Source organism: Diabrotica virgifera, chromosome 4 (genome assembly GCF_917563875.1).
Source record: "Diabrotica virgifera virgifera chromosome 4, PGI_DIABVI_V3a".
NCBI lineage: Eukaryota > Metazoa > Arthropoda > Insecta > Coleoptera > Chrysomelidae > Diabrotica > Diabrotica virgifera.
This window is the reverse complement of record NC_065446.1, coordinates 91310756-91329373: the sequence shown is the minus strand read 5'-3', so window position 1 is coordinate 91329373 and position 18618 is coordinate 91310756. Positions and strand designations below refer to the sequence as shown.

The 18618-nt window shown below is 32.4% G+C and overlaps 1 protein-coding gene across 2 annotated transcripts in view; it reads left to right on the top strand.

Moving 5' to 3' along the window:
• Nucleotides 1-14691: 14691 nt before the first annotated feature.
• The window catches only part of LOC114337611 (uncharacterized), a 1328959-nt gene continuing 1325032 nt past the window's right edge, over nt 14692-18618 (top strand). Inside the window, exon 1 of one of the 2 annotated variants that reach the window (XM_050648258.1) lies at nt 14692-14925. The gene's annotated coding sequence lies outside the window, so the exon portion shown is untranslated. The remainder of the gene's footprint in view (nt 14926-18618) is intronic. The other variant, XM_050648259.1, reaches the window with a different exon arrangement.

Genomic DNA, 18618 nt, shown 5'->3' with positions numbered 1-18618 from the left:
GTTTTAGAAATATTGACGAAAAACTTAAAAAAACTACTAATTTACCGGCTTCTCTCCCATCTCCCTCCCAAACCGGACGCTCAAAATGGTGTAACTTTTACTGAACAATATGTGGACCATATAAAACATTTTGGTGTTAGAGCAGTGGTTCCCAACCTTTTATGTCTGGCGACCCACCTTCTGATGTTTTTTCATATTCACGACCCATCCCTTACCCATGATGATATATAATGTACGCTACTCAGCTACTGTAAGAGCCACGCCGCGACCCACCCGAAACCTGCCCGCGACCCACTAGTGGGTCGCGACCCACCGGTTGGGAAACGCTGTGTTAGAGGAAAACTTTTACTTTGGATGTTTGAGTTAGGCCTTTTTTTGGAGCAGTTATACTATACTACCTCCGTAACTTTGGAACCATTGATTTTAGAAACATTATGCATAGGACCTTTTTTATTTCAAATTTAATGTAGAACAATTTTGTATAGAAGATTTTTCATGCTAAACCGCATAGTTTTAGAAATATTGGAAAAAAACTTAAAAAACTACGAATTTACCGATTTCTCCCCCCTCACCCCCCCAAACCCGACGCTCAAAATGGTGTGACTTTTTCTGGACATTGTGTGGACCATATAGAACAATTTGGTGTTGAAGGATAACTTTCACTTTGGATGTCTGGGTTATGCCATCTTTTGGATCAACTATACTATACTATTATTATGACCGAAAGTTTAGTAAAAATGACTCAAAATTAGTGAGATAGTATATCAATCGACGCAAAGTTACACGAAGAGTTTAAATATCGACTTCCGGTTCTACGTTCGATTACTTTAAGTGAAAACCTAGACTTACGAAGTCCAATTACTTGTTTCTATTTTTGTTTTTCTTTTATAACTTTTAATTTTAAATGCTTGTATGTATGACGATTGCATATCTCCAGCTTTTATCTGTACCTACTAATGAATATTTTGTTTCTTCCAGCATCCAGTACCGTGTCGTTATTATCGGTAAAGGTAAGGGTATATATCTGGTGGAGATATGAGATTCATAAAAGTTTAAATAATATAAAATGAAATACAATACATAATGAAACAGATATAGAAAAGTTTACATAATATAAAATGAAATTACAAAATTAATGATATAATAATTTAAGATCAAATATTGAAATATTTATTAAGGGTGTAGGTGCCAAATCTTGGTCCAATGCTATTTAAATGCATTAATTTTTTTCGAATCCTGAGAAAACTAATAAATATTTTTGAAAAATTTAAACGCAGTATGAAAGATTACCTACTTTATTACCGAGGGCCGAAAGTCCCTTAGAATAAACAAAAAGTTTCATTTGAATGAAATATTTTAAATTAAAAATCACACTTCTCCTTTTTTTTCTCCCCGTAACTTATTAAAATAAACATTATAGAAGTTTTAAGGGACTTTCGGCCCTCGGTAATAATGTAATCTTTCACTATGCGTTTAAATTTTTCAAAAATACTCATTAGTTTTCTCAGGATTTGAAGAAAATGAATGCATTTAAATAGCATTGGACCAAGATTTTGCACCTACCCCCTTTAAAGGTAGGGACTCCACAGAGTAAGAGTGAGAGCGAGATTTTGGTAACTGTGAGTGATATAAGAGTGAATCATTGACAGTTTCTAAGTGGTCAATAAGGGTAACTAATCTGTGAGCCTTTCGAGGCCGGGGTAAGATACTTGAGGCTGATCCAGGTGCTGCCAAAAAGTTATCTAAAAGAGAGATTTTGATATAAAGAAAGAAGTAGGATAAAACAAGTTCAACGAACAGGAACAAGTTGGAACTGCTAAAGTGCAAGTGTAAGAAAATTACATAACAGCAGAGCAAGTATTGTAAATTAATTAAGAGTCATCAAAATTTCTTCTTTAGACAACTTGATGGCCTACTAATAGAAACTGTTTGGTGATGGCGTGTATATATGTCAGAATGAGTTGGTCGCCGCCGCCGCCGGTATCAGAAGATATCCGGAGTGATTCACGCGAACGAGGTTTGAAATGATGCAGAGAAGAGCCAGTTTACTAGCAATCGATGCTGTTACAGACTAGTAGAATAGGAGATTCAGTTCTACTTAGATTTTGCTTTAAAGGTAAGTTCTAACCCTCTATCTTATTATCGTGAAATTAGATGTTTTCGTTATCTCATTAAAAAATATTGTATAGTTCCACTACGTCCAATTTGCTTTGATTTGTAATAGTACATTCTTTTACGGTTTTTGCTCTAAGTTTGAAAGAACCGCTTGGATTGACATGAAATTTGGCATATGCATAGCTTACATGTCAAAGAAAAAAAGTGATATTGTGAAGATGTGTGCTTTTGCCCTGGGGGTGACTTTCACCCCCCCCCTTGAGGGTGAAAAAATATATGTCCAAAATAAGTCCGGAAATAGATAAACTGACTAATTTTAAGTAACTTTTGTTCTATAGAGCTTTTTCGCCAAGTCACCACTTTTCGAGTTATTTGCGAGTGAATATATTCATTTTTCAACAAAATAACTACATTTTTTGACGGTTTTTCGCAAATAACTCACTGTCGAAAACACCTTCTTAGCAAAAATATATCCTGTAAAAAAGTTAAAAAAATGGTGTACGCGTTAGGTCTCTGGACCTCGTAGAACCAGAGTTATAGCCAATGAAAAATAGATTCATATTCACCAAATTTCAAATAGAATATTTCGAAGTGAAATATCCAAAAAATTAAGCACTTCTTGGAGAAAACCCATTATAACTTTTTTAAATTGTTTAAAAAACGCTTTATTTCTGTTTTTATAAAAAGTTTCTAGCATTCAATTTAAGCAAGTTACGCTCAAAATAAAGTTGGTCCCTTTTGTTTTCGCAAAAAAAATCGCCCCCTAATTAGCAACTTAAATGAGATTAATCGTTACCGCTCCACAAATTATTTTACTTATGTTGTGTTTATATGATCTGTAAGATTCATCGATTCAAAGTGCTTATTTTTGAAAAAAATTGGTTTTAAAATAAAATTTTTAAAAATTTTAATTTTTGAAATTTTTTTCAAAATAACCTAAAAATTGTTAGAGATACCAAAAATCTCCAAAGACAAAAAAAGTCAGCATTGCTTTTCTGAATATTATATAACGATTAAGTTCATTTGAGATACTAATTAGGGGGTAATTTTCCATATGTTTTTACCAAAAAAACGGGGCTAACCTTATTTTGAGCATAACTTTTGATGCTTGAAATTTTTTTTATAAAACAAAAAGGAAGCTTTTTTTATTAAATAAATTGTAATAAGATTTCCCCGAAATGTGCTTCATTTTTGGTTATTTCACGTTAAAGTATTCCATTTGGAATTTGACGAATATGAACCTATATTTAATTAGCTATAACTCTGCTTCTACTAGGTATAGAGAAGTGATATATACACCATTTTTTAAAATTTTTTACAGGCTATATTTTTGCTAAGAACGTTTTTTTCGACAAAATACTTACTATTTGAGTTATTTGCGAAAAACCATCTAAAAGCGTGGTTATTTTCTTGAAAAAATGAAATATTCACTGGCAAATAACTCGAACAGTATTGACTTAGGGAAAGAACTCTATAGAACAAAAGTTACTTAAAATTAGTCAGTTTATCCATTTCCGGACTTAATTTGGACGAATATTTTTTCACCCACAAGAGGGGGTGAAAACCACCCCCGGGGCAAAAGCACATATCGGCACAATATCACTTTTTTCTTTGACTTGTTAGCTATGTGTATGACAAATTTCATGTTAATCCAAGCGGTTCTTTAAAATTTAGAGGTTTTGCAATATTTTACCGTTAAAGAACGTACTATAATACAAATTAACTCTTATTAAAAAGCCCATGGCTTAGTTTATTATTTTTCTCAAATCTTCTCTGTTTGCTAGTCCATTTTTACAATTTGGGATTTTAAGCTGTTTTCAACATCCTTGTTCCATCTTGTTTTCGGCTTACCTTTCTTTTGATTTCTTCTACTCCGCAGTTAAAACTCTTTTATATAGCCTCGTTTTTGGTACATTTGGATACGTCCCAATCGCTTTAATTTATGATTTTATTATCCCTCAGTTATCCCTAAAGATATTCGGTTCTGCATATATTTATACTCTCTAATTCTATATTTGGTCTTTTATCCATATATTTTCTACAAATATTTTCCTGAAGTCTTTTCTTTCCCAAACTTGGAGCACAATTTGCTCGCTTTGTTCATTGTCCATGTTTTATTGGCATATAATACGATATAGTCTAGGAGCCAGAGGGTGCTTAAGTATGCAATTTTATGTCCCCTCGGTACCTTGACATTTTTTTTTTTAAATATCTATATAACTTAATATTGTTCTGAAGATATTTCCTTGTGGCATTTTTACAATCAACTATTTTTAATGGAAAACAAGCCACAATTTTACCAAAAATGATTTTATTAATGTTTCGAAACCCAAATCGGGCTTCGTTGTCAAAATACAAAATACTACTAAAATAAACAAAAATGTTGTTGCTAAGTATAAAAAAATTCTGCTAATAATTTATTTAATCTGACTCATTTATATTGGCAATTCAGACGTATATTATACATTTTAAAGTAGAAGACTTTAAAATGATATCGCCAATATTTATGAGTTGCGTTCCTGGGACGACTTTACTAAAAGATAGTTCATTCGATTACATGAAATCAATCCCAACCCAAGAATATCCGTCACAAGAAAATCATAGCATGTGGTCTGTCTTTAAAAAGACAACCAAATGCAACGATGACAGTAAAATTCTCGCGTTAGAGATTCCATCGTAAATCACGAGAGAAAACCAGGAAAAAACCTCGTGATACTATCCCGACATCGTAAGTATTTGGTCTTACATTTAATTTACTTTCAAAAAAACTAATAACCAATTCTGACTTTAATATGTTTAAATTAAAAATTTTATTAATAATACATAGATATACAATCAGTAGTACTAAAATATAAAATTTGTACAAACTCGATATGTTATTGACTATTAATCGTGGTATTTTCTTTCTATTGACTTCCTCTTTCAGTATGGGTAACCACATCCTACTGCATTCTACCAAGGAATTTGCAACACAATTGTTTTCATTTAGCATAATTAGAGCCGCTTCCTTGATTTTTCTCTTTTTACTATCTGATTCTTTCAGGACTATACTTGAATCTCTCCACTAAACTCTATGTTCATTATCCCATGCGTGTTGACATATTTGAGATCTATCAAATTCTCTATTTTTAATATAAGACTGATGTTCACTTATTCTAACGTTTAATGGTCTTGATGTTTCACTTAAATAAAATTGTTCGCATTCACAAGGTATTTTATAAATGCAATTCTTTGTTCTTTCTTGTACATTGTTAGGTTTAGTTTTAGATAGAATAGATCTCAATGTATTTGTTGTTTTGAATGTTGTTGAAATGTTGAATTTATTTCCTATTGTTTTAAGTTCCTCGGATAGTTCTTTTATATATGGTATTGATATTTTCCTCGTATTATTTCTTGTGAATGTTGTAGGATCTCGTTCTAAGTTGTTCTGTTCCATTCAATCCAATCTTGACAATTCCTTATTTATAAACGATAAAGGATAATCATTTTTTAAAAAAACACATGTTAACAGTTGTTTTTCTTCTAAAAATGTATTTTCGTTAGAACAAGTAATTTTGGCTCTATCATATAAGGATTTAATGATTCCATTTTTAACGTTGATGTGATTTGATTTATAATTTAGATATCTGTTGGCATGTGTTGGTTTTCTATACCCTTGAGTCTCATATCCAGTATCCTTTTTTGAGACTAAAACATCGAGGAAAGGCAAAGTGTTATTGTATTCCTTTTCCATTCTAAATTTTATTGTCTCTTCTTGATCGTTTATAATATTCAGAAATGTATCCAACAATTCTGATCTATGAGGCCATATTGAAAACACATCATCTACATATCTCCACCATACTGTGGGTTTTAAATTTTGTTTAGAAATGATATTAGTTTCGAAATCCTCCATAAATATATCAGCCAATAATGGAGATAAAGAAGAGCTCATTACTAGACCAAAATTTTGTTTATAGAATTCATTATTTAGTTGAAAATAGGTATTATTAGTACATAATGTCAATAACTCCATTATAGCTGATACATTTAGTCTTGTCCTAGTTGTCAATGTATTATCATTTTCTAATTTCGCTTTAATTATATTTAAAATTTCATCTAATGGCACATTTGCAAATAAACTGTTTATGTCAAAACTTACTAAAATATTATTTTATAGCAACTCATAAATATTGGCGATATCATTTTAAAGTCTTCTACTTTAAAATGTATAATATACGTCTGAATTGCCAATATAAATGAGTCAGATTAAATAAATTATTAGAAGAATTTTTTTATACTTAGCAACAACATTTTTGTTTATTTTAGTAGTATTTTGTATTTTGACAACGAAACCCGATGTGGGCTTCGAAACGTTAATAAAATCATTTTTGGTAAAATTGTGGCTTGTTTCCCAATAAAAATAGTTAATCTATATAACTTTTTTTTATTTTTTTTGGTGCATAGATTCGATTTGTCGAGGGTACTAGGCTGAAAACCTGTCAGATAACTTGTTATTAACAATTTAATTGTTTAAATGATTTTGTTGCCTAAAATATTAGAGAGATTTAATTTTACCAAAAAATTGTTTCTTTTGACAAAATGAACAAAACGGCGTTTGATAAACTTTGATCCAATTGTTAAAACCGGAGTTATAATAAATTTTGTGAAAAACAATTAGTCCATTTACTCACGGTTTTTGCTCCAAATTAAAAAAAAACCGCTTTGATTGACAAGAAATTTGGCATACACATACCTTACAAGTCAAAAAAAAGGGTGATATTGTGCCGATGGGTCCTTTTGCCCTGGGGGTAAGTTTCACCCCTTCTGGTGGGTAAAAAGTATACGTTCAAAATAAGCCCGGAAATGGATAACCATACTTATTCTAAGCAACTTCTTTCTATAGCGTTTTTTCACTCAGTTAACACTTTTAGAGTTATTTGCGAGTGAATATGTTCATTTTTGAAATTTGTCCACTTTTTGTAAAAATAATCAGGAAAATCACCCTCTAATTAGAATGTCAAATGGAATTAATCGTTACCGCTTCAGAGTAAGTAAAATTTTTAAAATTTTTATTTTGAAAAAAAAAAGCTTTTTTTTCAGTATGACTTAAAAATTATCAGTGATACCAAAAATTGGTTAAGATATGGCTGTTCAAAATTTGCGTACACTCGTGATTAGTTACTCGTTCAAGCCCTTTCAACTACAGCCCTTTCAAAAATAAGCACTTTGAACCGTTGTTGAAACTTACAGATCATATAAACCATACATACACGAGTAAAGCAACTTGTGAGGTGGTACCGAATAATTTCATTTAGGATGCTAATTAGGGGGGTGATTTTCACGATTTTTTTACTAAAAAAACGGACCAACTTTATTTTGAGCGCACCTTGCTTACTTTTGTTGCTAGAAACTTTTTTAAAACACAAGAATAAGGCTTTTTTAAATACCTACTTTACAAAAGTTGAAGTGAGTTTTTCCCAAAAAGTGAGTTTTTCCCAATTTTTCATTAGCTACAACTCTGCTTCAACTGGATCTAGAGACCTCACACATACACCATTTTTTTCACTTTTTTTATAAGCTATACTTTTTATAAGAATAATTTTTTCGATAAATATGTACTTATTTTTTGAATTATTTGCGAAAAAACGCCTACAAAGGTGTTTTTTTGTAGAAAAATAAACATATTAACTCGCAAATAACTCGAAAAGTATTAACTTAATGAAAAACGCTGTAGAACTGTAGAGTAAAAGTTGCTTAGAATTAGCCAGTTTATCCATTTCCGAGCTTATTTTGAACGTATATTGTTTCCCCCCTAGAAGGGGTGAAACTCACCCTCAGGGCAAAAGCACACATCGGCACAATGTCACTTTTTTTCTTTGACAGGTTAGCTATGTGTATGCCAAATTTCATATCAATGCAAGCGATTCTTTATTTAGACGTTTTGCAATATTTTACCGTCAGTGAATGGACTAAATTGCAAAATAGTCATTCGATGGAGATTTTCCAAGTAAAACTCTACTACGACTTTACGGTATAGCTTTAATATGTGCGAATAATTAAAATATATAAAATTAACTAAATAAGATTAAATAAAGTGAAATAAAATGAAATTAAATAAAAATTCAATCAAATTAAATAAAATTATATAAAATTAAATGAATTTAAATAAAATAAAATTTAATTTAATAAAATTAAATAGAATTACGTAAATAAAATTAAATAACATCGAACCGGATCAAGTCGAATCGGATCGAATTATTCCAATCGAATCTAAAGAAGTATTCACTTCGTCGGCAATCGGCAAATGCTACGTTCTTTTTTTTTATATTTGCTTATGGAAAATTAGTGAATTCCCAACAATATCCCCCATTAACACTGAGCAGCAAATCAATTAGAAAACAATTTTGTGCAATATTGGATGGACAAAAGCTTGAGAAGAAGAAAAAAATATTATATTTGTTATACATTCAAAAATAAAGCAATGAACCTCAATCCTCTATTAAAAATTCAGATATTTATACATCAATTTTTATTCTACTTTTTTTCTTATTATAAAGGTTGTAAACATGCCAAACAAAGTCTCTCTTTGTTTTCAGAGATTACGCATTGTTCTGTTAAAACTTTCCAGAAATTATTTTGACCCCCATCCCCATCCCCATCCCGTTCCGTCCTTGGCGGAAAACTCTCATCCTCGCTTCCACCGGCTTGGATCAATGTAGTAGGTAATATAAATCCCGTGAGAATCTAATCTAGCTTCGATAAAGAACCAGTCATTTTAGATATCCAATTATAATTCTCTTTAGCACTCCTCAAACTAACACAAGCTTTTGACAAGGTGTGGTAATATATTCTGGCTTTCCTCAAGATAGCGTCTTGGAACCTATATTGTCCCTCCTTTATACAGCTGATCTGTTAAGAACAAGAACCACCACTGTAGCAACATTGGCACTTCACTTTAGCAAAGAAACTTCAGACAAACCTTAACCAAACCCAAAAGTGCGTAAAAACATGGAGTATCAGAGTTAATAACGAAAACCACACAAGTCACATTCACTTTATACAGAGAAACATGTCCACCCGTAAAATTCAACAACTGCCCACTCCCACAAGCTGATGATGCTAAAAATCTTGGCATGCATTTGGACCGACGGCTGACTTGGAAGGAGAATATATTCACCAAAAGAAAACAGCTGGGCCTTAAATTTGGCAAAATATCTTGGCTCATTGGACGCAAATCTAAATTATCATTGGACAACAAATTACTGTTGTATAAGGCTATTTTCAAACTTGTACAGACGTAAGGTATACAACTTTGGGGAACCCCCAGTAACTCCAACATTGAGATCCTTCAAAGATTTCAAAACAAAGGGTTTTGAGCCATCATTGATGCACCATTATAATTCTACATCCCCACTAGGGTCATTCTACACGACGCACGTCAAGCTGGAATACATCCAGAAAGTCATCTACCAATGCAGTGTTTGTTACAGTCACAGTGAAAGAGTATCCGTATACCCTAAGCTATTGGGCAACCGTCTAAATGTGCCCGATGTCCGATGACAACTAAGTGCCGAAGATTTAGACGCCTGCTGCTTGCCGATCTGTCTACAAGACCCAGATAAGTTTTGGTTCTAATAGACCTGGATCTCGCGCACCAAAAATGTTGATTAATAGCAAGTTGAAAATTTGTCAATAGCTTAAAGGTATCTAGTCGGACAAACTTTGATGTATGGGAACACTGGAACAGGGGAAGTTTTAATTGTGGAACAGGTTAAAAATTTGGAACGTCAGAATACGAAAACGTTTCATGTATTTTGTCGGACAGAACTTCCAATTGATTTGTTACCATTTCATTAAACTTTCATGCCAAAATCAGACTGGTGTTTATCACCAATTGGGAACTTTAATGAGTGGAACACGAATAACATGTCAAATGACAGGAATCATGTTGGTTAGTAATAGCAGTCTGATTTTTGCATGAGAGTTTAATGAAACGGTAAAAAATCAATTCGATATTCTATCCGACCAAATACATGGGACGTTTTCGTAATCTAACGTTCCAAATTTTTAAATTGTTCCACAATTAAAACTTCCCCTGTTCCAGTGTTCCCGTACATCAAAGTTAGTCCGACTAGACACCGTTAAGCTATTAACAAATTTTCAGCTTGCTAATAATCAACTTTTTTTGGTAAGCGGGATCCGCGCCTATACGGAAATATAAAAACTAATAAGTACTCTCACAGTCAAAAAAATATTAAATTTAAATTTAAGTACAGTGGAACCTCGATAACTCGGATTAATCAGGATCGAGGACGATCTGGGTTACCGAATATCCGGGTTAGCCGGAGAATAATGTTAAAAATTAATAAAATACGGATACTTACAGATAAACTCCATTATAATTGCAAAATCATGAAATACATATGCACAGTACATCTAAAATATGTACAGTTGTACACCGTATTGCTCATTTCTTGGTAAAAAAATCAGTAACGTTTTCATTGTTAAAATATTTGTCTGATGAAAATCGGTCTGGGTTAGCCGGACTTCCGGGTTATCAGGGGCCGACTTATCGGGGTTCCACTGTATTAGCTAGTTTATAAAGGATATCACTCACTGGAGGGATACTCTACATGCCAGTCTCTCATTTGTCATAGCAAACGCTTATTGCCCTTAGAGATTGCAAAATCCATTAAGGGTTATATAAAAAAAGTAATTGTTATATATTATACATTTAAAAATTAAGCAATAAATATAAATCATTCAACATAAATTCAGATATTTACACGTGAATATTTTATCCTACTTTTTTTTCTAATAATAAAGGTTGTAAACATGCCAAACAAAGTCTCTCTTTGTTTTCAGAGATTACGCATTGTTCTGTTAAAACTTTCCAGAGATTATTTTGACCCCCATCCCCATCCCCATCCCGTTCCGTCCTTGGCGGAAAACTCGCATCCTCGCTTCCACCGGCTTGGATCAATGTAGTAGGTAATATAAATCCCGAGAGAATCTAATCTAGCTACGGGAAAGAACCAGTCATTCCAGATATCCAATTCTAATTCGTTTTAGCACTCCCCAAACTCTTTCTTAATACTTGCGACTTTAAATCCCTCGTCAACCAATCGATCCCGTTTAGTTATTTATATAAAAAGAGCGATTAAATCAAAGATAAAATGTAAACAAAGGATTAGTTCCGATATCCGTTTCCAATGTAAAACGAATTACCATGATGCGTATGTGTAATGAACGATTTGCGTTAATAGAGCCATAATGAGATTGTTTCCAATGCAAATGTTGTTAATTATACACTTTTGGTTAAGTTATTATGTCAGTGTGCATAGAAATCCTTTGAAAATTAAAAAGGTGCTGGGACGTGTGCTGCGTCTGCGTGGGCTTGCGCATAATTCTCTGCTCGTGGTCGACGGGTAGAGTTGGCGGCGATGTTTTGTAACGTTATTCCTGCTGGCGAAAATTGCAGGAAAATAAAATAAAGTTTATGAAAATATAAACGCTCAATAATCAAACAAACATTTTTGAGTTTTTATAAAGCTAAATAATTATATAACTGTTGTTTTATATCGGTATTAATTTGAATTCTACGTCAAAAATAACTTAATGTGTGTTTATCTTCAAAATTCTATGTGCTTTTTTAAATACATACAAGGTGATGATAAGCTGCCAACATGTAATTATGATCATACAGTTTATAATATACAGCATAATAAATGATCATAGAGTTTATATTTTTACTTCCTTAATCGTATGGAATTGTATTCTTGTAGCATCTCAGTTTAATCGATATAAAATGGTACATTAATTTAAACATATAGTAAAATCTAAGATACGAAATTCCCTTCGCTGTATTAAGCTTATTTGAAACATTTTCAGTATCATCCAAAATACAAAAAAGTGTATACAAGATATTTGTTCGTAACTTCATAAATAACATTTCAGGGCTTTATTGCGATAATGCATTCGACAGGTTTCTGATATATAAAACTGGTTTCCAGGTCATATGCGATATTTCGATCCTGATTATTATCTCTTCATCAGAGTCACAATTTACATTCAACCAGCTGCCAAGTTATTTAAAATATGTATGTAGTTTGCATATTCTATCTCCTCTCCATTAGAAAAAAGCAGACCTTGATATACATTCATCTTTCCAACTGCCATCCACTTTGTCTATGACATGTTAATTTTAAGGCCTTTCCGATAACTTGCTTCCATTATTTCTTCTTCTTCTTCTTCTTCTTCTTCTTATTCTTCTTCTTATTCTTCTTCTTCTTCTTTAGCCCATGTCTATCCAACTTTGGACATAGGCCTTTCCCAAATCTTTCCATATCTGTCTGTAATTGGCTGCGCTTTTCCAGTGAGTTCCTGCAGCTTTTATAATATCGTCCTTCAATCGCATCTGAGGTCCTCCTCTTCCTCTTCTTCCTGTCCACGGTCTCCAGTCTTGTATATCAGCATTCCATCTTTTATCTTATCTTTTATCTTCCTTTCTCGCATTGTGCTTTTTAGTATCCATCTTAACTTTCCAAACGCTGCCACGCCAAGCTGATTCTTCTTTGTATGTACTTCAATTGTTTTATTCTCTTTATTAGCGTTGACTATTTGACCCAGGTATATATATTCGTCAACAGCCTCAATATTTACGTTATTTATATTAAAATTTATTCTGTCATTTGTATTTGTTATGATTTTTGTTTATCCATGTACATTTTAATCCTATCTTCTCTTATGTTTGTGCTAGTTCTTCTTGATTGGTTGTAATAAGAACAACATCATCGCAATATCTGAGGTGATTGAGTTTCTTTCCGTCTATGTTGATACCCTTGTCTTCCCATTCCAGTTCTTTAAAGACGTCTTCCAGAGCTGAGGTGAAGAGTTTTGGGATATTACATCTCCTTGTCTTACGTCTCTACGGATTGCTATGGGATTAGTTTGGTTTGTTTTATTTTCCCATTCGACTGTCATAGTTGCTGATTTATAGATGTTATCTAAGAGTTGCCTGTACTTGGAGTCTATTCTGCTGTTATTTAAAGCTCGTCTTATCACCGATATCTCGACACTATCGAACGCTTTTCCAAAGTTCACAAAAGCCAAACATAAATCTATATCTAGATTCAATTACTAGACTTACTTATGTCTGCAGATCTTGTAAATTTTCTTCAAGAACGGCTATAACGTCAGCGTATATGATATGGTTGACTACTTCTCCGCCTACTCTTACTCCCACGTGTCGGTCATCAAAAGCCGTTTTAAAGATTCAGAGCATAGATTAAAAATATTGGGTGACAACACAACCCTGTCGTACTCCATGCTTGATGGGTAGTTTTTCAGTACTTATATCTCGAAATATTTTACCACTTTTACATCGTAGTGGTCAAGTCCTACTGCCAGCAGGCAATCAAAAAATATGTCTTGTCGTATTCAGTCAAATGCCCTCTCGAAGTCGATGAAATAGACAAACTTTCTTTCGGGACTCACAATTTCTTTGTAAGAAAACGCGCATACAAAACAATGACTCTATAGTTCCTAGACCATTTCTAAATCCAAATTGCTTATTACCGATTCTGCTTTCACACAGAAGGAATAATCAGTTTTATATGATTCGTAAAAGTATCTAAAATGTGTGAGTCATCAAATTGATTAGTCTAAAATTTATTCATTTAGTGGGTCCGCTTTTTTTGGTAATGTTATAAACAATGACTCCAAGCAATCATCTGGTTTTTTCCTTCGTTCTAAATGTTGTTAAAGAAAGTGGTTAGGTAGGTCTAATATTTTACTAATCCTACAGTTCAGGTAGCGCAGCAGGGATTTGATCTGGTCCAGGTGCTTTATTATTTTCGGCTTGGTATATTGCTTTTTTTGCTTCTGATTTCAGTATACCTTCTGGGTCTCTGTCTAACTGGTTGTCGCAGGTAATATGTGTATGTGTAATTTTCCCAAGAAGCATCGTCAAAAAAGTAACTGACGTACCTCTCCCATTCTCTGCACTGCAGGATTCATTTGTTAGCTTAATTTTTCTTTTTGAGTTCTATTATCTGATATTTCTATTTTTTTGTCTCCATCAAACTTCCATCAGGTCTCGGATTTCATGTGTCATCCACTCATCTTTTGTAAATGTTGTATTGCCAATTTTGTATTTTCGTTTGGTACACTCGATGTTCTGTATATTTTTCTATTATATTTATATTTTCTACTTATGCTGTGATATGTGTTCACGTATTTGAGGGTGTGTAACTAACAGTATAAAACAATAAAAACAACGTTGACAAGACACACAATTTTCAGAAACATTTCTTCAAAAGGAACTTTACCTTAATTTTTGCAGAAAAATATTTTTTTGTAGAATTTCACAAAACTTAGTATAAATACACTTCCACATAATATCGCACTCATAGTATTTGATAATCTATTGATCACTGCTAGATTATTATTAAATATTTGTTAAAAATGGTTAATAATAAATAGTTAATAAATACATATGAATGATTTCAAGACAAAATCAATCAGTATTTAGTATCAAAAGTTCCAAAAGAACCTTCAAACCCGAAATACCGAAAATTGGCCGCTCCCACCTCTAGTCCGAACTGTCATGGAGTACGTTTGACAGTGTAGATGTGTTTGTGTTTCAAAAATATCGCGATATTTCGAGTTTTTATAATAACCCCAACATCTAATTAACGAAAACAGCTGTGTATGTGTTGTGCCCATAAATTAACACTCGATTTCTGTCATAACATTTTTCCATTTGGCCGTGAATGATGAAAAACCCGGTGACCCCCTGAAATAGATTTAATACTTGTTCAACAAAAAGTAAGTACATTTTGTGTTTATTTAAGTTAACAGCCCACTATAAAGTCTTGTTTGTTAGGTTTTTGAGTGGACTAGTCAGGAATTTTTTTTACTTTAAGATATAATTAAATTATAACCTAGAAATTTATAGTTTTATCTTTTTTTACCTGTGTACGTAAGTGGTTGTAAAAATTTATTATCGTTTTTTTATTTTAATTTTGTTTATTTATTTTCGTCAGGTATGTATCTAAATATAATTGTATGTAAGATAATTTTAATTTTATTATAAAGGTGGATTATATTCTGTTTCCTTATCTATTACATGGGTGTACAAATTTTTAACATTTCCTGTTAAGTATTTTTTTTTGTACTATTAGTGCAGTCACTGAAGGTGGACATGAGCTTACCTCCGATTTGGTTGAACCTCCTTCGGTTTTCATGAAAATTGGTGAGTGGTTAGAGGATTCCTCAAGAAACAATAGGGACATGGTGCCAACTTGCGCTTTTACTCTGGGTTGGATGTCACCCCTCCTGGGGTGAAAATTAGTTTATTAAAAATAACTCCATAAAATGATAGAGGCACAAATTTTAAGGAAAATTTGTTATTTCGAATTATCAAAATGAATTAATACTTTTTGAGTTATTAAAGATCAAAGATTTTAATTTTTCGTGAAAAAATGCTTGTTTTAAAGCGGTTTTTCATAAATAACTCAAAAACTATAAGTTTTTACTAAAAAGTTATCATTATCAAAATTGAAGCTAATAAAAAACCGAATAAATTCCTTACTGAGGAAACCTTTTAGTATTAATTCAAAGTGAGTTATAGATAATAATTGAATGTATATTTTTTTTCGGTGAGTACTCAAATCTAAATCTTCAAGCTTAAATAACGGGAAAAGGATGCATCTTATGTATAGTAGAAAAATATACTTACTTATTAAACACTTGTCAAAGTACTCATGAAAACCTATCAAATGAGCCACAGAAGAAGTTGATGGCGTCCAAATTAAGCAAGTGATGATGAACCCTTTCGAATTTTTTAGGAAAAAGTGAAAAATAAAACATACGCCATTTCCACAAAAATTAAAATTTATAGTAATCCCTATTAGACTTTCTTTACTTTAGCATAAGTAATGGCCTCAAACATTTTGACCGGTTTAGAATGTATATTTTTGAAAAAAAAATATGATTGAAAAAAATCAGAATTTTTCAAATTTTTGTAATTTTATTTTCTTTGGATAAAAACTCCAAAAATACACGGTATACGTAAAAAATGATACAGGACGAAATTTGAGTTTTTTTGTTAGCCAAGATTTTACTTCTTCTTTTTATTTTGGTAGGATAAAAAATAACCTAGATAGAAACGTTTAAATCCTAAATTTTACTGCGAGAACCATGTAACCGGTGCCCTTTAACCTTTTATCTTAAAAAAAATATGGAATTTAAAATATTAAGTTTAACACAATTTTAGAGCTCTTGAAATTACCTTTCAAATAGTTTTTGGATAAACCTTATATCGTAAAAATTAACGGAGTTATTGTAAAAAAAAACAATAACATTTTTTTGAAAAAGCTTTTGGAGCATAAATTTTGATGCTATCAACTACTTCTGGAGCTCATTTGATAGATATTTATGAGTACTTTGACTAGTGTTTAGTAAGTAGGGTATGTTATAAAATGCATCGTTTTTCCGTTATTTAATTAAGCTTGAATACTTAGATTTGAGTACTAGCCGAAAAAAATTTACATTTAATTACTTATAACTCACTTTTAATTTATATTAAAAGGCTTTTCGAGTAAGGAATTTATTCCATTTTTTTATTAGCTTCAACTTTGGTATGACTAACTTTTTTTTTAAAACTTACAGTCTTTGAATTATTTATGAAAAACCGCTTTAAAACATGCATTTTTCACGAAAAATTAAAATCTTTGATCTTTAATAACTCAAAAAGTATTGTTTTATTTTAATAACATGATATTACAAATTTTGCTTAGAATTTGTCCCTCTATCGATTTATGGGGTTATTTTTAATAAAATAATTTTCACCCCAGAGAAGGGGTAGCATCCACCCCCCAGGGTAACAGCGCAAGTTGGCCCCATGTCACTAACCGCTCACCAATTGAGGTATCCTCTAACCGCTCACCAATTTTCATGAAAATCGATGGAGGTTCAAGGAAATCGGAGGTGAAAATCTTCAATTACTGCACAATATCAGTAATGTTGTATCCGTAGATTTTCTTAGATTTTTCCTTCTTTTAGATTTCCTTATTTGATAAATACCTACTGACACAAATGTCCGTATTTAAAATGCCCTAAACATTTTTGTACGCTTACAAATTCTTTGTAGAGGCAGGAATTCCTATCCCCTCGCTCGCGAAACGGGAGAATATCGAGGAAACTAGAAATGTGGGGAATAACGTGCCCTCGATTAGGAGAAATGGCGCAGATTAGCAGAATATAGCGCGCGTGTTTCTCCAATAATTATTATCTAGATTGGATCGCGTAATTTAGTAATCCAGTTTATAATATACATGTGTATTATATTTTATTTTATTTATATTTTGCTTTGAACATGTAGGTACTTACTTACTTTCCATGTCCGGAACACCAACAATTTTAAATTCTGTATTTCCAATAGTTGGCCAAATAGATGGCCCTGTTATTTGCTAAAATTTGGTCTTCTTCTGTGCAGGTCTCTCTCATATCTGTGCATGATATTAGTTGGTGACTATTTTGAACCGCGCCACAGTCGCAGGTATCGTCCTCCTGGTATCCCCATTTTTTCAAGTTACTAGCACAACGTGAAACACCGGTTCTTAGGCTGTTTAGCACTTTCCATGTTGGATACGGTAAATTGTGTCCAGCAACCATTTCCTCTGTGGTGGCAAAGTGTGTTGTGGTATCTTGATCTTTTTCAGAAAGCTTTTCCGAGATCTTGGTCTATTTGGCTGAGTCTGGTGGTCATACAATTTGGTCTTCGATCCGTCTCCTAATTTTTTCGTTCTACCTGTGATGTGACCTATCTCCTGATGGGTGGTGGAGTGATTCCAACTATGGGGTAGCGATCTGGTTCAGTATTAGAGCTTCACGATACGATACAATATCGATACTTTTTAAGTATTGAGTATTGTATTGGTTATGCCAATGAAGTATCGTATCGTGTATCGATATCGGCAATACTTTTTTATAAGAATATCGTATTGATATTGTTTTCGATACGATATCGATACAATACTCGATAAAATATCGACATAAAAGGGATGAAATTAATAAAAAAAAAGATTATTTATTCATTAAAACAATCTCTTAAAATATACAAGAAATAGGATAAATGATATAGGAGCCTCATAAAAAATATTATCCTTTAAAGAGTTCTTGATCCATCTGTTCACACAAATGAGTTCTTTGATATTTTATCTTTTAAAGAGCATATTTTATTCGTTCGTACTAGCGCTGCTTCAGAAAAAAGCCGCTCGACTGATACGGACGTTCGTTGGACACACAAAATATCCCTATCCAACCGAGATAAAAAGAGGAAAACACTACTACCTCTATGATTTCCACCATAATAAAATATTTGTGTCTGGTCCAGGTCTTCGAGATTGCAAGTAGTTTTCAACTTCAAAAACATCGATTGACTTATTGGGTTCATCGTTTTTCTCTCTTGCACTACTGGAGAGCATATGCGCTTGTGTGTCTTATAACTCTTATAAT